Raw genomic sequence first — 21,943 nt, 5'->3', positions numbered from 1 at the left:
TTTGTGCTACTGACAGCTGCTCGTATAAAATACTATATTTGTAAGCCAACTGTTAGCATTCTTGATATGTGCATGTTCAACTTCAAGTGCCCTGCCTTACGTTTGGAGCAAGTGGCTGTCGTTTCCTTTCCTTAGATTCCTTTGGAATCCTCCCATCCTTGGTCCTGTAATGTGCTTCTTTGGCGTAGAGTCGCTTTGTTCATAACGTTTGTAATGTGACGGCAGTTCCTTGGTAAATAAGAAGTCCCAGTGATAAAGCAAAGAGCCGTTTGACAAGCCATAAGACGTCTAACTACTTAAGACGATTCCAAGGTGGAATCCTGTCACACTCAAAGCAGTCTTTTGTTTGTTTTGTCATGGAATGTCATCGTCTAGATGAAATGACGTCGGTCAATGCAAACATGTTTGGGCAACATTTAGCACTTGCAGCCGTGCAACAATGAAAGGAAATGAGAGATCAGACATTGTATTGTAGCCTGGGCTTTCAGTGGGCGTGTGGCGCAACGGATAACGCGTCTGACTACGGATCAGAAGATTCCAGGTTCGAATCCTGGCACGCTCGGAATATTCTTTTTGACATTTTGGTTTTGAAAATAAGTAAAATACTAAGGAGATAACGAGGAAGATTTTGACAATAGCAGTGTCCGATTTTTTCTCCATTACAAATTGTAAAGTGGATCATTTCAATGAGAAAAAGAGGTGAAGTGAACATTTCCGCTCAATAATCACACCTAAATATAGTGAGGTTAGCACGGGTGGGGTTCGAATCCACGCGGACATACGTCCATTGGATCTTAAGTCCAACGCCTTACCCACTCGGCCACCGTGCTCATGCCTTACAAAGTGGAAAGGTAGAACTGAGTGTCGGGTAATTGCAAATGCCTAGATATACGCCCTTCAGCCAAAACTATGTCAGTCTCAACATGTAACTTACACATTTCCAAGCCATTTCTCCAAGTACCATGTTGTCCTCGATATCCTTTGTACCCTACTCTGACTGCAACCTAGAACCACACTTTGTGCTACTGACAGCTGCTCGTATAAAATACTATATTTGTAAGCCAACTGTTAGCATTCTTGATATGTGCATGTTCAACTTCAAGTGCCCTGCCTTACGTTTGGAGCAAGTGGCTGTCGTTTCCTTTCCTTAGATTCCTTTGGAATCCTCCCATCCTTGGTCCTGTAATGTGCTTCTTTGGCGTAGAGTCGCTTTGTTCATAACGTTTGTAATGTGACGGCAGTTCCTTGGTAAATAAGAAGTCCCAGTGATAAAGCAAAGAGCCGTTTGACAAGCCATAAGACGTCTAACTACTTAAGACGATTCCAAGGTGGAATCCTGTCACACTCAAAGCAGTCTTTTGTTTGTTTTGTCATGGAATGTCATCGTCTAGATGAAATGACGTCGGTCAATGCAAACATGTTTGGGCAACATTTAGCACTTGCAGCCGTGCAACAATGAAAGGAAATGAGAGATCAGACATTGTATTGTAGCCTAGGCTTTCAGTGGGCGTGTGGCGCAACGGATAACGCGTCTGACTACGGATCAGAAGATTCCAGGTTCGAATCCTGGCACGCTCGGAATATTCTTTTTGACATTTTGGTTTTGAAAATAAGTAAAATACTAAGGAGATAAGGAGGAAGATTTTGAAAATAGCAGTGTCCGATGTTTTCTCCATTACAAATTGTAAAGTGGATCATTTCAATGAGAAAAAGAGGTGAAGTGAACATTTCCGCTCAATAATCACACCTAAATATAGTGAGGTTAGCACGGGTGGGGTTCGAATCCACGCGGACATACGTCCATTGGATCTTAAGTCCAACGCCTTACGCACTCGGCCACCGTGCCCATGCCTTACAAAGTGGAAAGGTAGAACTGAGTGTCGGGTAATTGCAAATGCGTAGATATACGCCCTTCAGCCAAAAACATTTCAGTCTTGACATGTAACTTACACATTTCCAAGCCATTTCTCCAAGTACCATGTTGTCCTCGATATCCTTTGTACCCTACTCTGACTGCAACCTAGAACCACACTTTGTGCTACCGACAGTTGCTCGTATAAAATACTATATTTGTAAGCCAACTGTTAGCATTCTTGATATGTGCATGTTCAACTTCAAGTGCCCTGCCTTACGTTTGGAGCAAGTGGCTGTCGTTTCCTTTTCTTAGATTCCTTTGGAATCCTCCCATCCTTGGTCCTGTAATGTGCTTCTTTGGCGTAGAGTCGCTTTGTTCATAACGTTTGTAATGTGACGGCAGTTCCTTGGTAAATAAGGATAAAGCAAAGAGCCGTTTGACAAGCCATAAGACGTCCAACTACTTAAGACGATTCCAAGGTGGAATCCTGTCACACTCAAAGCAGTCTTTTGTTTGTTTTGTCATGGAATGTCATCGTCTAGATGAAATGACGTCGGTCAATGCAAACATGTTTGAGCAACATTTAGCACTTGCAGCCGTGCAACAATGAAAGGAAATGAGAGATCAGACATTGTATTGTAGCCTGGGCTTTCAGTGGGCGTGTGGCGCAACGGATAACGCGTCTGACTACGGATCAGAAGATTCCAGGTTCGAATCCTGGCACGCTCGGAATATTCTTTTTGACATTTTGGTTTTGAAAATAAGTAAAATACTAAGGAGATAACGAGGACGATTTTGACAATAGCAGTGTCCGATTTTTTCTCCATTACAAATTGTAAAGTGGATCATTTCAATGAGAAAAAGAGGTGAAGTGAACATTTCCGCTCAATAATCACACCTAAATATAGTGAGGTTAGCACGGGTGGGGTTCGAATCCACGCGGACATACGTCCATTGGATCTTAAGTCCAACGCCTTACGCACTCGGCCACCGTGCCCATGCCTTACAAAGTGGAAAGGTAGAACTGAGTGTCGGGTAATTGCAAATGCGTAGATATACGCCCTTCGGCCAAAACTATGTCAGTCCAAACATGTAACTTACACATTTCCAAGCCATTTCTCCAAGTACCATGTTGTCCTCGATATCCTTTGTACCCTACTCTGACTGCAACCTAGAACCACACTTTGTGCTACTGACAGCTGCTCGTATAAAATACTATATTTGTAAGCCAACTGTTAGCATTCTTGATATGTGCATGTTCAACTTCAAGTGCCCTGCCTTACGTTTGGAGCAAGTGGCTGTCGTTTCCTTTCCTTAGATTCCTTTGGAATCCTCCCATCCTTGGTCCTGTAATGTGCTTCTTTGCTGTAGAGTGGCTTTGTTCATAACGTTTGTAATGTGACGGCAGTTCCTTAGTAAATAAGAAGTCCCAGTGATAAAGCAAAGAGCCGTTTGACAAGCCATAAGACGTCCAACTACTTAAGACGATTCCAAGATGGAATCCTGTCACACTCAAAGCAGTCTTTTGTTTGTTTTGTCATGGAATGTCATCGTCTAGATGAAATGACGTCGGTCAATGCAAACATGTTTGGGCAACATTTAGCACTTGCAGCCGTGCAACAATGAAAGGAAATGAGAGATCAGACATTGTATTGTAGCCTGGGCTTTCAGTGGGCGTGTGGCGCAACGGATAACGCGTCTGACTACGGATCAGAAGATTCCAGGTTCGAATCCTGGCACGCTCGGAATATTCTTTTTGACATTTTGGTTTTGAAAATAAGTAAAATACTAAGGAGATAACGAGGACGATTTTGACAATAGCAGTGTCCGATTTTTTCTCCATTACAAATTGTAAAGTGGATCATTTCAATGAGAAAAAGAGGTGAAGTGAACATTTCCGCTCAATAATCACACCTAAATATAGTGAGGTTAGCACGGGTGGGGTTCGAATCCACGCGGACATACGTCCATTGGATCTTAAGTCCAACGCCTTACGCACTCGGCCACCGTGCCCATGCCTTACAAAGTGGAAAGGTAGAACTGAGTGTCGGGTAATTGCAAATGCGTAGATATACGCCCTTCGGCCAAAACTATGTCAGTCCAAACATGTAACTTACACATTTCCAAGCCATTTCTCCAAGTACCATGTTGTCCTCGATATCCTTTGTACCCTACTCTGACTGCAACCTAGAACCACACTTTGTGCTACTGACAGCTGCTCGTATAAAATACTATATTTGTAAGCCAACTGTTAGCATTCTTGATATGTGCATGTTCAACTTCAAGTGCCCTGCCTTACGTTTGGAGCAAGTGGCTGTCGTTTCCTTTCCTTAGATTCCTTTGGAATCCTCCCATCCTTGGTCCTGTAATGTGCTTCTTTGGCGTAGAGTCGCTTTGTTCATAACGTTTGTAATGTGACGGCAGTTCCTTGGTAAATAAGAAGTCCCAGTGATAAAGCAAAGAGCCGTTTGACAAGCCATAAGACGTCTAACTACTTAAGACGATTCCAAGGTGGAATCCTGTCACACTCAAAGCAGTCTTTTGTTTGTTTTGTCATGGAATGTCATCGTCTAGATGAAATGACGTCGGTCAATGCAAACATGTTTGGGCAACATTTAGCACTTGCAGCCGTGCAACAATGAAAGGAAATGAGAGATCAGATATAGTATTGTAGCCTGGGCTTTCAGTGGGCGTGTGGCGCAACGGATAACGCGTCTGACTACGGATCAGAAGATTCCAGGTTCGAATCCTGGCACGCTCGGAATATTCTTTTTGACATTTTGGTTTTGAAAATAAGTAAAATACTAAGGAGATAACGAGGAAGATTTTGACAATAGCAGTGTCCGATTTTTTCTCCATTACAAATTGTAAAGTGGATCATTTCAATGAGAAAAAGAGGTGAAGTGAACATTTCCGCTCAATAATCACACCTAAATATAGTGAGGTTAGCACGGGTGGGGTTCGAATCCACGCGGACATACGTCCATTGGATCTTAAGTCCAACGCCTTACCCACTCGGCCACCGTGCTCATGCCTTACAAAGTGGAAAGGTAGAACTGAGTGTCGGGTAATTGCAAATGCCTAGATATACGCCCTTCAGCCAAAACTATGTCAGTCTCAACATGTAACTTACACATTTCCAAGCCATTTCTCCAAGTACCATGTTGTCCTCGATATCCTTTGTACCCTACTCTGACTGCAACCTAGAACCACACTTTGTGCTACTGACAGCTGCTCGTATAAAATACTATATTTGTAAGCCAACTGTTAGCATTCTTGATATGTGCATGTTCAACTTCAAGTGCCCTGCCTTACGTTTGGAGCAAGTGGCTGTCGTTTCCTTTCCTTAGATTCCTTTGGAATCCTCCCATCCTTGGTCCTGTAATGTGCTTCTTTGGCGTAGAGTCGCTTTGTTCATAACGTTTGTAATGTGACGGCAGTTCCTTGGTAAATAAGAAGTCCCAGTGATAAAGCAAAGAGCCGTTTGACAAGCCATAAGACGTCTAACTACTTAAGACGATTCCAAGGTGGAATCCTGTCACACTCAAAGCAGTCTTTTGTTTGTTTTGTCATGGAATGTCATCGTCTAGATGAAATGACGTCGGTCAATGCAAACATGTTTGGGCAACATTTAGCACTTGCAGCCGTGCAACAATGAAAGGAAATGAGAGATCAGACATTGTATTGTAGCCTAGGCTTTCAGTGGGCGTGTGGCGCAACGGATAACGCGTCTGACTACGGATCAGAAGATTCCAGGTTCGAATCCTGGCACGCTCGGAATATTCTTTTTGACATTTTGGTTTTGAAAATAAGTAAAATACTAAGGAGATAACGAGGAAGATTTTGACAATAGCAGTGTCCGATGTTTTCTCCATTACAAATTGTAAAGTGGATCATTTCAATGAGAAAAAGAGGTGAAGTGAACATTTCCGCTCAATAATCACACCTAAATATAGTGAGGTTAGCACGGGTGGGGTTCGAATCCACGCGGACATACGTCCATTGGATCTTAAGTCCAACGCCTTACGCACTCGGCCACCGTGCCCATGCCTTACAAAGTGGAAAGGTAGAACTGAGTGTCGGGTAATTGCAAATGCGTAGATATACGCCCTTCAGCCAAAAACATTTCAGTCTTGACATGTAACTTACACATTTCCAAGCCATTTCTCCAAGTACCATGTTGTCCTCGATATCCTTTGTACCCTACTCTGACTGCAACCTAGAACCACACTTTGTGCTACCGACAGTTGCTCGTATAAAATACTATATTTGTAAGCCAACTGTTAGCATTCTTGATATGTGCATGTTCAACTTCAAGTGCCCTGCCTTACGTTTGGAGCAAGTGGCTGTCGTTTCCTTTTCTTAGATTCCTTTGGAATCCTCCCATCCTTGGTCCTGTAATGTGCTTCTTTGGCGTAGAGTCGCTTTGTTCATAACGTTTGTAATGTGACGGCAGTTCCTTGGTAAATAAGGATAAAGCAAAGAGCCGTTTGACAAGCCATAAGACGTCCAACTACTTAAGACGATTCCAAGGTGGAATCCTGTCACACTCAAAGCAGTCTTTTGTTTGTTTTGTCATGGAATGTCATCGTCTAGATGAAATGACGTCGGTCAATGCAAACATGTTTGGGCAACATTTAGCACTTGCAGCCGTGCAACAATGAAAGGAAATGAGAGATCAGACATTGTATTGTAGCCTGGGCTTTCAGTGGGCGTGTGGCGCAACGGATAACGCGTCTGACTACGGATCAGAAGATTCCAGGTTCGAATCCTGGCACGCTCGGAATATTCTTTTTGACATTTTGGTTTTGAAAATAAGTAAAATACTAAGGAGATAACGAGGAAGATTTTGACAATAGCAGTGTCCGATTTTTTCTCCATTACAAATTGTAAAGTGGATCATTTCAATGAGAAAAAGAGGTGAAGTGAACATTTCCGCTCAATAATCACACCTAAATATAGTGAGGTTAGCACGGGTGGGGTTCGAATCCACGCGGACATACGTCCATTGGATCTTAAGTCCAACGCCTTACCCACTCGGCCACCGTGCTCATGCCTTACAAAGTGGAAAGGTAGAACTGAGTGTCGGGTAATTGCAAATGCCTAGATATACGCCCTTCAGCCAAAACTATGTCAGTCTCAACATGTAACTTACACATTTCCAAGCCATTTCTCCAAGTACCATGTTGTCCTCGATATCCTTTGTACCCTACTCTGACTGCAACCTAGAACCACACTTTGTGCTACTGACAGCTGCTCGTATAAAATACTATATTTGTAAGCCAACTGTTAGCATTCTTGATATGTGCATGTTCAACTTCAAGTGCCCTGCCTTACGTTTGGAGCAAGTGGCTGTCGTTTCCTTTCCTTAGATTCCTTTGGAATCCTCCCATCCTTGGTCCTGTAATGTGCTTCTTTGGCGTAGAGTCGCTTTGTTCATAACGTTTGTAATGTGACGGCAGTTCCTTGGTAAATAAGAAGTCCCAGTGATAAAGCAAAGAGCCGTTTGACAAGCCATAAGACGTCTAACTACTTAAGACGATTCCAAGGTGGAATCCTGTCACACTCAAAGCAGTCTTTTGTTTGTTTTGTCATGGAATGTCATCGTCTAGATGAAATGACGTCGGTCAATGCAAACATGTTTGGGCAACATTTAGCACTTGCAGCCGTGCAACAATGAAAGGAAATGAGAGATCAGACATTGTATTGTAGCCTAGGCTTTCAGTGGGCGTGTGGCGCAACGGATAACGCGTCTGACTACGGATCAGAAGATTCCAGGTTCGAATCCTGGCACGCTCGGAATATTCTTTTTGACATTTTGGTTTTGAAAATAAGTAAAATACTAAGGAGATAACGAGGAAGATTTTGAAAATAGCAGTGTCCGATGTTTTCTCCATTACAAATTGTAAAGTGGATCATTTCAATGAGAAAAAGAGGTGAAGTGAACATTTCCGCTCAATAATCACACCTAAATATAGTGAGGTTAGCACGGGTGGGGTTCGAATCCACGCGGACATACGTCCATTGGATCTTAAGTCCAACGCCTTACGCACTCGGCCACCGTGCCCATGCCTTACAAAGTGGAAAGGTAGAACTGAGTGTCGGGTAATTGCAAATGCGTAGATATACGCCCTTCAGCCAAAAACATTTCAGTCTTGACATGTAACTTACACATTTCCAAGCCATTTCTCCAAGTACCATGTTGTCCTCGATATCCTTTGTACCCTACTCTGACTGCAACCTAGAACCACACTTTGTGCTACCGACAGTTGCTCGTATAAAATACTATATTTGTAAGCCAACTGTTAGCATTCTTGATATGTGCATGTTCAACTTCAAGTGCCCTGCCTTACGTTTGGAGCAAGTGGCTGTCGTTTCCTTTTCTTAGATTCCTTTGGAATCCTCCCATCCTTGGTCCTGTAATGTGCTTCTTTGGCGTAGAGTCGCTTTGTTCATAACGTTTGTAATGTGACGGCAGTTCCTTGGTAAATAAGGATAAAGCAAAGAGCCGTTTGACAAGCCATAAGACGTCCAACTACTTAAGACGATTCCAAGGTGGAATCCTGTCACACTCAAAGCAGTCTTTTGTTTGTTTTGTCATGGAATGTCATCGTCTAGATGAAATGACGTCGGTCAATGCAAACATGTTTGGGCAACATTTAGCACTTGCAGCCGTGCAACAATGAAAGGAAATGAGAGATCAGACATTGTATTGTAGCCTGGGCTTTCAGTGGGCGTGTGGCGCAACGGATAACGCGTCTGACTACGGATCAGAAGATTCCAGGTTCGAATCCTGGCACGCTCGGAATATTCTTTTTGACATTTTGGTTTTGAAAATAAGTAAAATACTAAGGATATAACGAGGAAGATTTTGACAATAGCAGTGTCCGATGTTTTCTCCATTACAAATTGTAAAGTGGATCATTTCAATGAGAAAAAGAGGTGAAGTGAACATTTCCGCTCAATAATAACACCTAAATATTGTGAGGTTAGCACGGGTGGGGTTCGAATCCACGCGGACATACGTCCATTGGATCTTAAGTCCAACGCCTCAACCACTCGGTAACGTGCTCATGCCTTACAAAGTGGAAAGGTAGAGCTGAGTGTCGGGTAATTGCAAATGCGTAGATATACGCCCTTCAGCCAAAACTATGTCAGTCTTAACATGTAACTTACACATTTCCAAGCCATTTCTCCAAGTACCATGTTGTCCTCGATCTCCTTTGTACCCTACTCTGACTGCAACCTAGAACCACACTTTGTGCTACTGACAGCTGCTCGTATAAAATACTATATGTGTAAGCCAACTGTTAGCATTCTTGATATGTGCATGTTCAACTTCAAGTGCCCTGCCTTACGTTTGGAGGAAGTGGCTGTCGTTTCCTTTCCTTAGATTCCTTTGGAATCCTCCCATCCTTGGTCCTGTAATGTGCTTCTTTGGCGTAGAGTCGCTTTGTTCATAACGTTTGTAATGTGACGGCAGTTCCTTGGTAAATAAGAAGTCCCAGTGATAAAGCAAAGAGCCGTTTGACAAGCCATAAGACGTCTAACTACTTAAGACGATTCCAAGGTGGAATCCTGTCACACTCAAAGCAGTCTTTTGTTTGTTTTGTCATGGAATGTCATCGTCTAGATGAAATGACGTCGGTCAATGCAAACATGTTTGGGCAACATTTAGCACTTGCAGCCGTGCAACAATGAAAGGAAATGAGAGATCAGACATTGTATTGTAGCCTGGGCTTTCAGTGGGCGTGTGGCGCAACGGATAACGCGTCTGACTACGGATCAAAAGATTCCAGGTTCGAATCCTGGCACGCTCGGAATATTTTTTTTGACATTTTGGTTTTGAAAATAAGTAAAATTCTAAGAACACAACGAGGACGATTTTGACAATAGCAGTGTCCGATTTTTTCTCCATTACAAATTGTAAAGTGGATCATTTCAATGAGAAAAAGAGGTGAAGTGAACATTTCCGCTCAATAATCACACCTAAATATAGTGAGGTTAGCACGGGTGGGGTTCGAATCCACGCGGACATACGTCCATTGCATCTTAAGTCCAACGCCTTACCCACTCGGCCACCGTGCCCATGCCTTACAAAGTGGAAAGGTAGAACTGAGTGTCGGGTAATTGCAAATGCCTAGATATACGCCCTTCGGCCAAAACTATGTCAGTCCAAACATGTAACTTACACATTTCCAAGCCATTTCTCCAAGTACCATGTTGTCCTCGATCTCCTTTGTACCCTACTCTGACTGCAACCTAGAACCACACTTTGTGCTACTGACAGCTGCTCGTATAAAATACTATATTTGTAAGCCAACTGTTAGCATTCTTGATATGTGCATGTTCAACTTCAAGTGCCCTGCCTTACGTTTGGAGCAAGTGGCTGTCGTTTCCTTTCCTTAGATTCCTTTGGAATCCTCCCATCCTTGGTCCTGTAATGTGCTTCTTTGCTGTAGAGTGGCTTTGTTCATAACGTTTGTAATGTGACGGCAGTTCCTTGGTAAATAAGAAGTCCCAGTGATAAAGCAAAGAGCCGTTTGACAAGCCATAAGACGTCCAACTACTTAAGACGATTCCAAGATGGAATCCTGTCACACTCAAAGCAGTCTTTTGTTTGTTTTGTCATGGAATGTCATCGTCTAGATGAAATGACGTCGGTCAATGCAAACATGTTTGGGCAACATTTAGCACTTGCAGCCGTGCAACAATGAAAGGAAATGAGAGATCAGACATTGTATTGTAGCCTGGGCTTTCAGTGGGCGTGTGGCGCAACGGATAACGCGTCTGACTACGGATCAGAAGATTCCAGGTTCGAATCCTGGCACGCTCGGAATATTCTTTTTGACATTTTGGTTTTGAAAATAAGTAAAATACTAAGGATATAACGAGGAAGATTTTGACAATAGCAGTGTCCGATTTTTTCTCCATTACAAATTGTAAAGTGGATCATTTCAATGAGAAAAAGAGGTGAAGTGAACATTTCCGCTCAATAATCACACCTAAATATAGTGAGGTTAGCACGGGTGGGGTTCGAATCCACGCGGACATACGTCCATTGCATCTTAAGTCCAACGCCTTACCCACTCGGCCACCGTGCCCATGCCTTACAAAGTGGAAAGGTAGAACTGAGTGTCGGGTAATTGCAAATGCCTAGATATACGCCCTTCGGCCAAAACTATGTCAGTCCAAACATGTAACTTACACATTTCCAAGCCATTTCTCCAAGTACCATGTTGTCCTCGATATCCTTTGTACCCTACTCTGACTGCAACCTAGAACCACACTTTGTGCTACTGACAGCTGCTCGTATAAAATACTATATTTGTAAGCCAACTGTTAGCATTCTTGATATGTGCATGTTCAACTTCAAGTGCCCTGCCTTACGTTTGGAGCAAGTGGCTGTCGTTTCCTTTCCTTAGATTCCTTTGGAATCCTCCCATCCTTGGTCCTGTAATGTGCTTCTTTGGCGTAGAGTCGCTTTGTTCATAACGTTTGTAATGTGACGGCAGTTCCTTAGTAAATAAGAAGTCCCAGTGATAAAGCAAAGAGCCGTTTGACAAGCCATAAGACGTCCAACTACTTAAGACGATTCCAAGATGGAATCCTGTCACACTCAAAGCAGTCTTTTGTTTGTTTTGTCATGGAATGTCATCGTCTAGATGAAATGACGTCGGTCAATGCAAACATGTTTGGGCAACATTTAGCACTTGCAGCCGTGCAACAATGAAAGGAAATGAGAGATCAGATATTGTATTGTAGCCTGGGCTTTCAGTGGGCGTGTGGCGCAACGGATAACGCATCTGACTACGGATCAGAAGATTCCAGGTTCGAATCCTGGCACGCTCGGAATATTCTTTTTGACATTTTGGTTTTGAAAATAAGTAAAATACTAAGGATATAACGAGGAAGATTTTGACAATAGCAGTGTCCGATGTTTTCTCCATTACAAATTGTAAAGTGGATCATTTCAATGAGAAAAAGAGGTGAAGTGAACATTTCCGCTCAATAATAACACCTAAATATAGTGAGGTTAGCACGGGTGGGGTTCGAATCCACGCGGACATACGTCCATTGGATCTTAAGTCCAACGCCTTACCCACTCGGCCACCGTGCCCATGCCTTACAAAGTGGAAAGGTAGAACTGAGTGTCGGGTAATTGCAAATGTGTAGATATACGCCCTTCAGCCAAAACTATGTCAGTCTTAACATGTAACTTACACATTTCCAAGCCATTTCTCCAAGTACCATGTTGTCCTCGATATCCTTTGTACCCTACTCTGACTGCAACCTAGAACCACACTTTGTGCTACTGACAGCTGCTCGTATAAAATACTATATGTGTAAGTCAACTGTTAGCATTCTTGATATGTGCATGTTCAACTTCAAGTGCCCTGCCTTACGTTTGGAGGAAGTGGCTGTCGTTTCCTTTCCTTAGATTCCTTTGGAATCCTCCCATCCTTGGTCCTGTAATGTGCTTCTTTGGCGTAGAGTCGCTTTGTTCATAACGTTTGTAATGTGACGGCAGTTCCTTGGTAAATAAGAAGTCCCAGTGATAAAGCAAAGAGCCGTTTGACAAGCCATAAGACGTCTAACTACTTAAGACGATTCCAAGGTGGAATCCTGTCACACTCAAAGCAGTCTTTTGTTTGTTTTGTCATGGAATGTCATCGTCTAGATGAAATGACGTCGGTCAATGCAAACATGTTTGGGCAACATTTAGCACTTGCAGCCGTGCAACAATGAAAGGAAATGAGAGATCAGACATTGTATTGTAGCCTGGGCTTTCAGTGGGCGTGTGGCGCAACGGATAACGCGTCTGACTACGGATCAAAAGATTCCAGGTTCGAATCCTGGCACGCTCGGAATATTTTTTTTGACATTTTGGTTTTGAAAATAAGTAAAATTCTAAGAACACAACGAGGACGATTTTGACAATAGCAGTGTCCGATTTTTTCTCCATTACAAATTGTAAAGTGGATCATTTCAATGAGAAAAAGAGGTGAAGTGAACATTTCCGCTCAATAATCACACCTAAATATAGTGAGGTTAGCACGGGTGGGGTTCGAATCCACGCGGACATACGTCCATTGGATCTTAAGTCCAACGCCTTACCCACTCGGCCACCGTGCCCATGCCTTACAAAGTGGAAAGGTAGAACTGAGTGTCGGGTAATTGCAAATGCCTAGATATACGCCCTTCAGCCAAAACTATGTCAGTCCAAACATGTAACTTACACATTTCCAAGCCATTTCTCCAAGTACCATGTTGTCCTCGATATCCTTTGTACCCTACTCTGACTGCAACCTAGAACCACACTTTGTGCTACTGACAGCTGCTCGTATAAAATACTATATTTGTAAGCCAACTGTTAGCATTCTTGATATGTGCATGTTCAACTTCAAGTGCCCTGCCTTACGTTTGGAGCAAGTGGCTGTCGTTTCCTTTCCTTAGATTCCTTTGGAATCCTCCCATCCTTGGTCCTGTAATGTGCTTCTTTGCTGTAGAGTGGCTTTGTTCATAACGTTTGTAATGTGACGGCAGTTCCTTAGTAAATAAGAAGTCCCAGTGATAAAGCAAAGAGCCGTTTGACAAGCCATAAGACGTCCAACTACTTAAGACGATTCCAAGATGGAATCCTGTCACACTCAAAGCAGTCTTTTGTTTGTTTTGTCATGGAATGTCATCGTCTAGATGAAATGACGTCGGTCAATGCAAACATGTTTGGGCAACATTTAGCACTTGCAGCCGTGCAACAATGAAAGGAAATGAGAGATCAGACATTGTATTGTAGCCTGGGCTTTCAGTGGGCGTGTGGCGCAACGGATAACGCGTCTGACTACGGATCAGAAGATTCCAGGTTCGAATCCTGGCACGCTCGGAATATTCTTTTTGACATTTTGGTTTTGAAAATAAGTAAAATACTAAGGATATAACGAGGAAGATTTTGACAATAGCAGTGTCCGATTTTTTCTCCATTACAAATTGTAAAGTGGATCATTTCAATGAGAAAAAGAGGTGAAGTGAACATTTCCGCTCAATAATCACACCTAAATATAGTGAGGTTAGCACGGGTGGGGTTCGAATCCACGCGGACATACGTCCATTGCATCTTAAGTCCAACGCCTTACCCACTCGGCCACCGTGCCCATGCCTTACAAAGTGGAAAGGTAGAACTGAGTGTCGGGTAATTGCAAATGCCTAGATATACGCCCTTCGGCCAAAACTATGTCAGTCCAAACATGTAACTTACACATTTCCAAGCCATTTCTCCAAGTACCATGTTGTCCTCGATCTCCTTTGTACCCTACTCTGACTGCAACCTAGAACCACACTTTGTGCTACTGACAGCTGCTCGTATAAAATACTATATTTGTAAGCCAACTGTTAGCATTCTTGATATGTGCATGTTCAACTTCAAGTGCCCTGCCTTACGTTTGGAGCAAGTGGCTGTCGTTTCCTTTCCTTAGATTCCTTTGGAATCCTCCCATCCTTGGTCCTGTAATGTGCTTCTTTGGCGTAGAGTCGCTTTGTTCATAACGTTTGTAATGTGACGGCAGTTCCTTAGTAAATAAGAAGTCCCAGTGATAAAGCAAAGAGCCGTTTGACAAGCCATAAGACGTCCAACTACTTAAGACGATTCCAAGATGGAATCCTGTCACACTCAAAGCAGTCTTTTGTTTGTTTTGTCATGGAATGTCATCGTCTAGATGAAATGACGTCGGTCAATGCAAACATGTTTGGGCAACATTTAGCACTTGCAGCCGTGCAACAATGAAAGGAAATGAGAGATCAGACATTGTATTGTAGCCTGGGCTTTCAGTGGGCGTGTGGCGCAACGGATAACGCGTCTGACTACGGATCAGAAGATTCCAGGTTCGAATCCTGGCACGCTCGGAATATTCTTTTTGACATTTTGGTTTTGAAAATAAGTAAAATACTAAGGATATAACGAGGAAGATTTTGACAATAGCAGTGTCCGATTTTTTCTCCATTACAAATTGTAAAGTGGATCATTTCAATGAGAAAAAGAGGTGAAGTGAACATTTCCGCTCAATAATCACACCTAAATATAGTGAGGTTAGCACGGGTGGGGTTCGAATAAACGCGGACATACGTCCATTGCATCTTAAGTCCAACGCCTTACCCACTCGGCCACCGTGCCCATGCCTTACAAAGTGGAAAGGTAGAACTGAGTGTCGGGTAATTGCAAATGCCTAGATATACGCCCTTCGGCCAAAACTATGTCAGTCCAAACATGTAACTTACACATTTCCAAGCCATTTCTCCAAGTACCATGTTGTCCTCGATCTCCTTTGTACCCTACTCTGACTGCAACCTAGAACCACACTTTGTGCTACTGACAGCTGCTCGTATAAAATACTATATTTGTAAGCCAACTATTAGCATTCTTGATATGTGCATGTTCAACTTCAAGTGCCCTGCCTTACGTTTGGAGCAAGTGGCTGTCGTTTCCTTTCCTTAGATTCCTTTGGAATCCTCCCATCCTTGGTCCTGTAATGTGCTTCTTTGGCGTAGAGTCGCTTTGTTCATAACGTTTGTAATGTGACGGCAGTTCCTTGGTAAATAAGAAGTCCCAGTGATAAAGCAAAGAGCCGTTTGACAAGCCATAAGACGTCTAACTACTTAAGACGATTCCAAGGTGGAATCCTGTCACACTCAATGCAGTCTTTTGTTTGTTTTGTCATGGAATGTCATCGTCTAGATGAAATGACGTCGGTCAATGCAAACATGTTTGGGCAACATTTAGCACTTGCAGCCGTGCAACAATGAAAGGAAATGAGAGATCAGATATTGTATTGTAGCCTGGGCTTTCAGTGGGCGTGTGGCGCAACGGATAACGCGTCTGACTACGGATCAGAAGATTCCAGGTTCGAATCCTGGCACGCTCGGAATATTCTTTTTGACATTTTGGTTTTGAAAATAAGTAAAATACTAAGGATATAACGAGGAAGATTTTGACAATAGCAGTGTCCGATGTTTTCTCCATTACAAATTGTAAAGTGGATCATTTCAATGAGAAAAAGAGGTGAAGTGAACATTTCCGCTCAATAATAACACCTAAATATAGTGAGGTTAGCACGGGTGGGGTTCGAATCCACGCGGACATACGTCCATTGGATCTTAAGTCCAACGCCTTACCCACTCGGCCACCGTGCCCATGCCTTACAAAGTGGAAAGGTAGAACTGAGTGTCGGGTAATTGCAAATGCGTAGATATACGCCCTTCAGCCAAAACTATGTCAGTCCAAACATGTAACTTACACATTTCCAAGCCATTTCTCCAAGTACCATGTTGTCCTCGATATCCTTTGTACCCTACTCTGACTGCAACCTAGAACCACACTTTGTGCTACTGACAGCTGCTCGTATAAAATACTATATTTGTAAGCCAACTGTTAGCATTCTTGATATGTGCATGTTCAACTTCAAGTGCCCTGCCTTACGTTTGGAGCAAGTGGCTGTCGTTTCCTTTCCTTAGATTCCTTTGGAATCCTCCCATCCTTGGTCCTGTAATGTGCTTCTTTGGCGTAGAGTCGATTTGTTCATAACGTTTGTAATGTGACGGCAGTTCCTTGGTAAATAAGAAGTCCCAGTGATAAAGCAAAGAGCCGTTTGACAAGCCATAAGACGTCTAACTACTTAAGACGATTCCAAGGTGGAATCCTGTCACACTCAAAGCAGTCTTTTGTTTGTTTTGTCATGGAATGTCATCGTCTAGATGAAATGACGTCGGTCAGTGCAAACATGTTTGGGCAACATTTAGCACTTGCAGCCGTGCAACAATGAAAGGAAATGAGAGATCAGACATTGTATTGTAGCCTGGGCTTTCAGTGGGCGTGTGGCGCAACGGATAACGCGTCTGACTACGGATCAGAAGATTCCAGGTTCGAATCCTGGCACGCTCGGAATATTCTTTTTGACATTTTGGTTTTGAAAATAAGTAAAATACTAAGGATATAACGAGCAAGATTTTGACAATAGCAGTGTCCGATTTTTTCTCCATTACAAATTGTAAAGTGGATCATTTCAATGAGAAAAAGAGGTGAAGTGAACATTTCCGCTCAATAATCACACCTAAATATAGTGAGGTTAGCACGGGTGGGGTTCGAATCCACGCGGACATACGTCCATTGCATCTTAAGTCCAACGCCTTACCCACTCGGCCACCGTGCCCATGCCTTACAAAGTGGAAAGGTAGAACTGAGTGTCGGGTAATTGCAAATGCCTAGATATACGCCCTTCGGCCAAAACTATGTCAGTCCAAACATGTAACTTACACATTTCCAAGCCATTTCTCCAAGTACCATGTTGTCCTCGATCTCCTTTGTACCCTACTCTGACTGCAACCTAGAACCACACTTTGTGCTACTGACAGCTGCTCGTATAAAATACTATATTTGTAAGCCAACTGTTAGCATTCTTGATATGTGCATGTTCAACTTCAAGTGCCCTGCCTTACGTTTGGAGCAAGTGGCTGTCGTTTCCTTTCCTTAGATTCCTTTGGAATCCTCCCATCCCTGGTCCTGTAATGTGCTTCTTTGGCGTAGAGTCGCTTTGTTCATAACGTTTGTAATGTGACGGCAGTTCCTTAGTAAATAAGAAGTCCCAGTGATAAAGCAAAGAGCCGTTTGACAAGCCATAAGACGTCCAACTACTTAAGACGATTCCAAGATGGAATCCTGTCACACTCAAAGCAGTCTTTTGTTTGTTTTGTCATGGAATGTCATCGTCTAGATGAAATGACGTCGGTCAATGCAAACATGTTTGGGCAACATTTAGCACTTGCAGCCGTGCAACAATGAAAGGAAATGAGAGATCAGACATTGTATTGTAGCCTGGGCTTTCAGTGGGCGTGTGGCGCAACGGATAACGCGTCTGACTACGGATCAGAAGATTCCAGGTTCGAATCCTGGCACGCTCGGAATATTCTTTTTGACATTTTGGTTTTGAAAATAAGTAAAATACTAAGGATATAACGAGGAAGATTTTGACAATAGCAGTGTCCGATGTTTTCTCCATTACAAATTGTAAAGTGGATCATTTCAATGAGAAAAAGAGGTGAAGTGAACATTTCCGCTCAATAATAACACCTAAATATAGTGAGGTTAGCACGGGTGGGGTTCGAATCCACGCGGACATACGTCCATTGGATCTTAAGTCCAACGCCTTACCCACTCGGCCACCGTGCCCATGCCTTACAAAGTGGAAAGGTAGAACTGAGTGTCGGGTAATTGCAAATGCGTAGATATACGCCCTTCAGCCAAAACTATGTCAGTCCAAACATGTAACTTACACATTTCCAAGCCATTTCTCCAAGTACCATGTTGTCCTCGATATCCTTTGTACCCTACTCTGACTGCAACCTAGAACCACACTTTGTGCTACTGACAGCTGCTCGTATAAAATACTATATTTGTAAGCCAACTGTTAGCATTCTTGATATGTGCATGTTCAACTTCAAGTGCCCTGCCTTACGTTTGGAGCAAGTGGCTGTCGTTTCCTTTCCTTAGATTCCTTTGGAATCCTCCCATCCTTGGTCCTGTAATGTGCTTCTTTGGCGTAGAGTCGCTTTGTTCATAACGTTTGTAATGTGACGGCAGTTCCTTGGTAAATAAGAAGTCCCAGTGATAAAGCAAAGAGCCGTTTGACAAGCCATAAGACGTCTAACTACTTAAGACGATTCCAAGATGGAATCCTGTCACACTCAAAGCAGTCTTATGTTTGTTTTGTCATGGAATGTCATCGTCTAGATGAAATGACGTCGGTCAGTGCAAACATGTTTGGGCAACATTTAGCACTTGCAGCCGTGCAACAATGAAAGGAAATGAGAGATCAGACATTGTATTGTAGCCTGGGCTTTCAGTGGGCGTGTGGCGCAACGGATAACGCGTCTGACTACGGATCAGAAGATTCCAGGTTCGAATCCTGGCACGCTCGGAATATTCTTTTTGACATTTTGGTTTTGAAAATAAGTAAAATACTAAGGATATAACGAGGAAGATTTTGACAATAGCAGTGTCCGATGTTTTCTCCATTACAAATTGTAAAGTGGATCATTTCAATGAGAAAAAGAGGTGAAGTGAACATTTCCGCTCAATAATAACACCTAAATATAGTGAGGTTAGCACGGGTGGGGTTCGAATCCACGCGGACATACGTCCATTGGATCTTAAGTCCAACGCCTTACCCACTCGGCCACCGTGCCCATGCCTTACAAAGTGGAAAGGTAGAACTGAGTGTCGGGTAATTGCAAATGCGTAGATATACGCCCTTCAGCCAAAACTATGTCAGTCCAAACATGTAACTTACACATTTCCAAGCCATTTCTCCAAGTACCATGTTGTCCTCGATATCCTTTGTACCCTACTCTGACTGCAACCTAGAACCACACTTTGTGCTACTGACAGCTGCTCGTATAAAATACTATATTTGTAAGCCAACTGTTAGCATTCTTGATATGTGCATGTTCAACTTCAAGTGCCCTGCCTTACGTTTGGAGCAAGTGGCTGTCGTTTCCTTTCCTTAGATTCCTTTGGAATCCTCCCATCCTTGGTCCTGTAATGTGCTTCTTTGGCGTAGAGTCGATTTGTTCATAACGTTTGTAATGTGACGGCAGTTCCTTGGTAAATAAGAAGTCCCAGTGATAAAGCAAAGAGCCGTTTGACAAGCCATAAGACGTCTAACTACTTAAGACGATTCCAAGGTGGAATCCTGTCACACTCAAAGCAGTCTTTTGTTTGTTTTGTCATGGAATGTCATCGTCTAGATGAAATGACGTCGGTCAGTGCAAACATGTTTGGGCAACATTTAGCACTTGCAGCCGTGCAACAATGAAAGGAAATGAGAGATCAGACATTGTATTGTAGCCTGGGCTTTCAGTGGGCGTGTGGCGCAACGGATAACGCGTCTGACTACGGATCAGAAGATTCCAGGTTCGAATCCTGGCACGCTCGGAATATTCTTTTTGACATTTTGGTTTTGAAAATAAGTAAAATACTAAGGATATAACGAGCAAGATTTTGACAATAGCAGTGTCCGATTTTTTCTCCATTACAAATTGTAAAGTGGATCATTTCAATGAGAAAAAGAGGTGAAGTGAACATTTCCGCTCAATAATCACACCTAAATATAGTGAGGTTAGCACGGGTGGGGTTCGAATCCACGCGGACATACGTCCATTGCATCTTAAGTCCAACGCCTTACCCACTCGGCCACCGTGCCCATGCCTTACAAAGTGGAAAGGTAGAACTGAGTGTCGGGTAATTGCAAATGCCTAGATATACGCCCTTCGGCCAAAACTATGTCAGTCCAAACATGTAACTTACACATTTCCAAGCCATTTCTCCAAGTACCATGTTGTCCTCGATCTCCTTTGTACCCTACTCTGACTGCAACCTAGAACCACACTTTGTGCTACTGACAGCTGCTCGTATAAAATACTATATTTGTAAGCCAACTGTTAGCATTCTTGATATGTGCATGTTCAACTTCAAGTGCCCTGCCTTACGTTTGGAGCAAGTGGCTGTCGTTTCCTTTCCTTAGATTCCTTTGGAATCCTCCCATCCCTGGTCCTGTAATGTGCTTCTTTGGCGTAGAGTCGCTTTGTTCATAACGTTTGTAATGTGACGGCAGTTCCTTAGTAAATAAGAAGTCCCAGTGATAAAGCAAAGAGCCGTTTGACAAGCCATAAGACGTCCAACTACTTAAGACGATTCCAAGATGGAATCCTGTCACACTCAAAGCAGTCTTTTGTTTGTTTTGTCATGGAATGTCATCGTCTAGATGAAATGACGTCGGTCAATGCAAACATGTTTGGGCAACATTTAGCACTTGCAGCCGTGCAACAATGAAAGGAAATGAGAGATCAGATATTGTATTGTAGCCTGGGCTTTCAGTGGGCGTGTGGCGCAACGGATAACGCGTCTGACTACGGATCAGAAGATTCCAGGTTCGAATCCTGGCACGCTCGGAATATTCTTTTTGACATTTTGGTTTTGAAAATAAGTAAAATACTAAGGATATAACGAGGAAGATTTTGACAATAGCAGTGTCCGATGTTTTCTCCATTACAAATTGTAAAGTGGATCATTTCAATGAGAAAAAGAGGTGAAGTGAACATTTCCGCTCAATAATAACACCTAAATATAGTGAGGTTAGCACGGGTGGGGTTCGAATCCACGCGGACATACGTCCATTGGATCTTAAGTCCAACGCCTTACCCACTCGGCCACCGTGCCCATGCCTTACAAAGTGGAAAGGTAGAACTGAGTGTCGGGTAATTGCAAATGCCTAGATATACGCCCTTCAGCCAAAACTATGTCAGTCCAAACATGTAACTTACACATTTCCAAGCCATTTCTCCAAGTACCATGTTGTCCTCGATATCCTTTGTACCCTACTCTGACTGCAACCTAGAACCACACTTTGTGCTACTGACAGCTGCTCGTATAAAATACTATATTTGTAAGCCAACTGTTAGCATTCTTGATATGTGCATGTTCAACTTCAAGTGCCCTGCCTTACGTTTGGAGCAAGTGGCTGTCGTTTCCTTTCCTTAGATTCCTTTGGAATCCTCCCATCCTTGGTCCTGTAATGTGCTTCTTTGGCGTAGAGTCGCTTTGTTCATAACGTTTGTAATGTGACGGCAGTTCCTTGGTAAATAAGAAGTCCCAGTGATAAAGCAAAGAGCCGTTTGACAAGCCATAAGACGTCTAACTACTTAAGACGATTCCAAGGTGGAATCCTGTCACACTCAAAGCAGTCTTATGTTTGTTTTGTCATGGAATGTCATCGTCTAGATGAAATGACGTCGGTCAGTGCAAACATGTTTGGGCAACATTTAGCACTTGCAGCCGTGCAACAATGAAAGGAAATGAGAGATCAGACATTGTATTGTAGCCTGGGCTTTCAGTGGGCGTGTGGCGCAACGGATAACGCGTCTGACTACGGATCAGAAGATTCCAGGTTCGAATCCTGGCACGCTCGGAATATTCTTTTTGACATTTTGGTTTTGAAAATAAGTAAAATACTAAGGATATAACGAGCAAGATTTTGACAATAG

General features: G+C 43.0%; 41 non-coding genes across 41 annotated transcripts; 22 read left to right on the top strand and 19 right to left on the bottom strand.

The window, feature by feature from the left end:
* The first annotated feature begins 489 nt into the window (after positions 1 to 489).
* On the top strand, positions 490 to 562 carry Trnar-acg (transfer RNA arginine (anticodon ACG)). The gene has a single exon. It is a non-coding gene; the product is annotated as a tRNA-Arg (tRNA).
* A 185-nt stretch (positions 563 to 747) lies between these two features.
* Positions 748 to 830, bottom strand: Trnal-uaa (transfer RNA leucine (anticodon UAA)). The gene has a single exon. It is a non-coding gene; the product is annotated as a tRNA-Leu (tRNA).
* A 675-nt stretch (positions 831 to 1,505) lies between these two features.
* On the top strand, positions 1,506 to 1,578 carry Trnar-acg (transfer RNA arginine (anticodon ACG)). Its single transcript has one exon. It is a non-coding gene; the product is annotated as a tRNA-Arg (tRNA).
* A 185-nt stretch (positions 1,579 to 1,763) lies between these two features.
* On the bottom strand, positions 1,764 to 1,846 carry Trnal-uaa (transfer RNA leucine (anticodon UAA)). The gene has a single exon. It is a non-coding gene; the product is annotated as a tRNA-Leu (tRNA).
* Positions 1,847 to 2,511: 665 nt separating this feature from the next.
* On the top strand, positions 2,512 to 2,584 carry Trnar-acg (transfer RNA arginine (anticodon ACG)). Its single transcript has one exon. It is a non-coding gene; the product is annotated as a tRNA-Arg (tRNA).
* Positions 2,585 to 2,769: 185 nt separating this feature from the next.
* On the bottom strand, positions 2,770 to 2,852 carry Trnal-uaa (transfer RNA leucine (anticodon UAA)). The gene has a single exon. It is a non-coding gene; the product is annotated as a tRNA-Leu (tRNA).
* A 675-nt stretch (positions 2,853 to 3,527) lies between these two features.
* Trnar-acg (transfer RNA arginine (anticodon ACG)) lies at positions 3,528 to 3,600 on the top strand. Its single transcript has one exon. It is a non-coding gene; the product is annotated as a tRNA-Arg (tRNA).
* Positions 3,601 to 3,785: 185 nt separating this feature from the next.
* On the bottom strand, positions 3,786 to 3,868 carry Trnal-uaa (transfer RNA leucine (anticodon UAA)). The gene has a single exon. It is a non-coding gene; the product is annotated as a tRNA-Leu (tRNA).
* A 675-nt stretch (positions 3,869 to 4,543) lies between these two features.
* Positions 4,544 to 4,616, top strand: Trnar-acg (transfer RNA arginine (anticodon ACG)). Its single transcript has one exon. It is a non-coding gene; the product is annotated as a tRNA-Arg (tRNA).
* A 185-nt stretch (positions 4,617 to 4,801) lies between these two features.
* Positions 4,802 to 4,884, bottom strand: Trnal-uaa (transfer RNA leucine (anticodon UAA)). Its single transcript has one exon. It is a non-coding gene; the product is annotated as a tRNA-Leu (tRNA).
* A 675-nt stretch (positions 4,885 to 5,559) lies between these two features.
* Trnar-acg (transfer RNA arginine (anticodon ACG)) lies at positions 5,560 to 5,632 on the top strand. The gene has a single exon. It is a non-coding gene; the product is annotated as a tRNA-Arg (tRNA).
* Positions 5,633 to 5,817: 185 nt separating this feature from the next.
* Positions 5,818 to 5,900, bottom strand: Trnal-uaa (transfer RNA leucine (anticodon UAA)). Its single transcript has one exon. It is a non-coding gene; the product is annotated as a tRNA-Leu (tRNA).
* A 665-nt stretch (positions 5,901 to 6,565) lies between these two features.
* Positions 6,566 to 6,638, top strand: Trnar-acg (transfer RNA arginine (anticodon ACG)). Its single transcript has one exon. It is a non-coding gene; the product is annotated as a tRNA-Arg (tRNA).
* A 185-nt stretch (positions 6,639 to 6,823) lies between these two features.
* Positions 6,824 to 6,906, bottom strand: Trnal-uaa (transfer RNA leucine (anticodon UAA)). The gene has a single exon. It is a non-coding gene; the product is annotated as a tRNA-Leu (tRNA).
* A 675-nt stretch (positions 6,907 to 7,581) lies between these two features.
* Trnar-acg (transfer RNA arginine (anticodon ACG)) lies at positions 7,582 to 7,654 on the top strand. The gene has a single exon. It is a non-coding gene; the product is annotated as a tRNA-Arg (tRNA).
* A 185-nt stretch (positions 7,655 to 7,839) lies between these two features.
* Trnal-uaa (transfer RNA leucine (anticodon UAA)) lies at positions 7,840 to 7,922 on the bottom strand. Its single transcript has one exon. It is a non-coding gene; the product is annotated as a tRNA-Leu (tRNA).
* A 665-nt stretch (positions 7,923 to 8,587) lies between these two features.
* Trnar-acg (transfer RNA arginine (anticodon ACG)) lies at positions 8,588 to 8,660 on the top strand. The gene has a single exon. It is a non-coding gene; the product is annotated as a tRNA-Arg (tRNA).
* A 942-nt stretch (positions 8,661 to 9,602) lies between these two features.
* On the top strand, positions 9,603 to 9,675 carry Trnar-acg (transfer RNA arginine (anticodon ACG)). Its single transcript has one exon. It is a non-coding gene; the product is annotated as a tRNA-Arg (tRNA).
* A 185-nt stretch (positions 9,676 to 9,860) lies between these two features.
* Trnal-uaa (transfer RNA leucine (anticodon UAA)) lies at positions 9,861 to 9,943 on the bottom strand. The gene has a single exon. It is a non-coding gene; the product is annotated as a tRNA-Leu (tRNA).
* Positions 9,944 to 10,618: 675 nt separating this feature from the next.
* Trnar-acg (transfer RNA arginine (anticodon ACG)) lies at positions 10,619 to 10,691 on the top strand. Its single transcript has one exon. It is a non-coding gene; the product is annotated as a tRNA-Arg (tRNA).
* Positions 10,692 to 10,876: 185 nt separating this feature from the next.
* Trnal-uaa (transfer RNA leucine (anticodon UAA)) lies at positions 10,877 to 10,959 on the bottom strand. The gene has a single exon. It is a non-coding gene; the product is annotated as a tRNA-Leu (tRNA).
* A 675-nt stretch (positions 10,960 to 11,634) lies between these two features.
* On the top strand, positions 11,635 to 11,707 carry Trnar-acg (transfer RNA arginine (anticodon ACG)). Its single transcript has one exon. It is a non-coding gene; the product is annotated as a tRNA-Arg (tRNA).
* Positions 11,708 to 11,892: 185 nt separating this feature from the next.
* Positions 11,893 to 11,975, bottom strand: Trnal-uaa (transfer RNA leucine (anticodon UAA)). The gene has a single exon. It is a non-coding gene; the product is annotated as a tRNA-Leu (tRNA).
* A 675-nt stretch (positions 11,976 to 12,650) lies between these two features.
* Positions 12,651 to 12,723, top strand: Trnar-acg (transfer RNA arginine (anticodon ACG)). The gene has a single exon. It is a non-coding gene; the product is annotated as a tRNA-Arg (tRNA).
* A 185-nt stretch (positions 12,724 to 12,908) lies between these two features.
* Positions 12,909 to 12,991, bottom strand: Trnal-uaa (transfer RNA leucine (anticodon UAA)). Its single transcript has one exon. It is a non-coding gene; the product is annotated as a tRNA-Leu (tRNA).
* A 675-nt stretch (positions 12,992 to 13,666) lies between these two features.
* Trnar-acg (transfer RNA arginine (anticodon ACG)) lies at positions 13,667 to 13,739 on the top strand. Its single transcript has one exon. It is a non-coding gene; the product is annotated as a tRNA-Arg (tRNA).
* Positions 13,740 to 13,924: 185 nt separating this feature from the next.
* On the bottom strand, positions 13,925 to 14,007 carry Trnal-uaa (transfer RNA leucine (anticodon UAA)). Its single transcript has one exon. It is a non-coding gene; the product is annotated as a tRNA-Leu (tRNA).
* A 675-nt stretch (positions 14,008 to 14,682) lies between these two features.
* Positions 14,683 to 14,755, top strand: Trnar-acg (transfer RNA arginine (anticodon ACG)). The gene has a single exon. It is a non-coding gene; the product is annotated as a tRNA-Arg (tRNA).
* A 943-nt stretch (positions 14,756 to 15,698) lies between these two features.
* Trnar-acg (transfer RNA arginine (anticodon ACG)) lies at positions 15,699 to 15,771 on the top strand. Its single transcript has one exon. It is a non-coding gene; the product is annotated as a tRNA-Arg (tRNA).
* Positions 15,772 to 15,956: 185 nt separating this feature from the next.
* On the bottom strand, positions 15,957 to 16,039 carry Trnal-uaa (transfer RNA leucine (anticodon UAA)). The gene has a single exon. It is a non-coding gene; the product is annotated as a tRNA-Leu (tRNA).
* A 675-nt stretch (positions 16,040 to 16,714) lies between these two features.
* Trnar-acg (transfer RNA arginine (anticodon ACG)) lies at positions 16,715 to 16,787 on the top strand. Its single transcript has one exon. It is a non-coding gene; the product is annotated as a tRNA-Arg (tRNA).
* Positions 16,788 to 16,972: 185 nt separating this feature from the next.
* Trnal-uaa (transfer RNA leucine (anticodon UAA)) lies at positions 16,973 to 17,055 on the bottom strand. The gene has a single exon. It is a non-coding gene; the product is annotated as a tRNA-Leu (tRNA).
* Positions 17,056 to 17,730: 675 nt separating this feature from the next.
* Positions 17,731 to 17,803, top strand: Trnar-acg (transfer RNA arginine (anticodon ACG)). Its single transcript has one exon. It is a non-coding gene; the product is annotated as a tRNA-Arg (tRNA).
* A 185-nt stretch (positions 17,804 to 17,988) lies between these two features.
* On the bottom strand, positions 17,989 to 18,071 carry Trnal-uaa (transfer RNA leucine (anticodon UAA)). The gene has a single exon. It is a non-coding gene; the product is annotated as a tRNA-Leu (tRNA).
* A 675-nt stretch (positions 18,072 to 18,746) lies between these two features.
* Trnar-acg (transfer RNA arginine (anticodon ACG)) lies at positions 18,747 to 18,819 on the top strand. Its single transcript has one exon. It is a non-coding gene; the product is annotated as a tRNA-Arg (tRNA).
* Positions 18,820 to 19,004: 185 nt separating this feature from the next.
* On the bottom strand, positions 19,005 to 19,087 carry Trnal-uaa (transfer RNA leucine (anticodon UAA)). The gene has a single exon. It is a non-coding gene; the product is annotated as a tRNA-Leu (tRNA).
* A 675-nt stretch (positions 19,088 to 19,762) lies between these two features.
* On the top strand, positions 19,763 to 19,835 carry Trnar-acg (transfer RNA arginine (anticodon ACG)). The gene has a single exon. It is a non-coding gene; the product is annotated as a tRNA-Arg (tRNA).
* A 185-nt stretch (positions 19,836 to 20,020) lies between these two features.
* Positions 20,021 to 20,103, bottom strand: Trnal-uaa (transfer RNA leucine (anticodon UAA)). Its single transcript has one exon. It is a non-coding gene; the product is annotated as a tRNA-Leu (tRNA).
* A 675-nt stretch (positions 20,104 to 20,778) lies between these two features.
* Positions 20,779 to 20,851, top strand: Trnar-acg (transfer RNA arginine (anticodon ACG)). The gene has a single exon. It is a non-coding gene; the product is annotated as a tRNA-Arg (tRNA).
* A 185-nt stretch (positions 20,852 to 21,036) lies between these two features.
* Positions 21,037 to 21,119, bottom strand: Trnal-uaa (transfer RNA leucine (anticodon UAA)). The gene has a single exon. It is a non-coding gene; the product is annotated as a tRNA-Leu (tRNA).
* Positions 21,120 to 21,794: 675 nt separating this feature from the next.
* Positions 21,795 to 21,867, top strand: Trnar-acg (transfer RNA arginine (anticodon ACG)). Its single transcript has one exon. It is a non-coding gene; the product is annotated as a tRNA-Arg (tRNA).
* Positions 21,868 to 21,943: the final 76 nt, after the last annotated feature.

Source organism: Haliotis asinina, chromosome 11, assembly GCF_037392515.1.
Source record: "Haliotis asinina isolate JCU_RB_2024 chromosome 11, JCU_Hal_asi_v2, whole genome shotgun sequence".
Taxonomy (NCBI): Eukaryota; Metazoa; Mollusca; class Gastropoda; order Lepetellida; family Haliotidae; genus Haliotis; species Haliotis asinina.
This window is presented reverse-complemented; position numbering and strand designations above follow the sequence as displayed.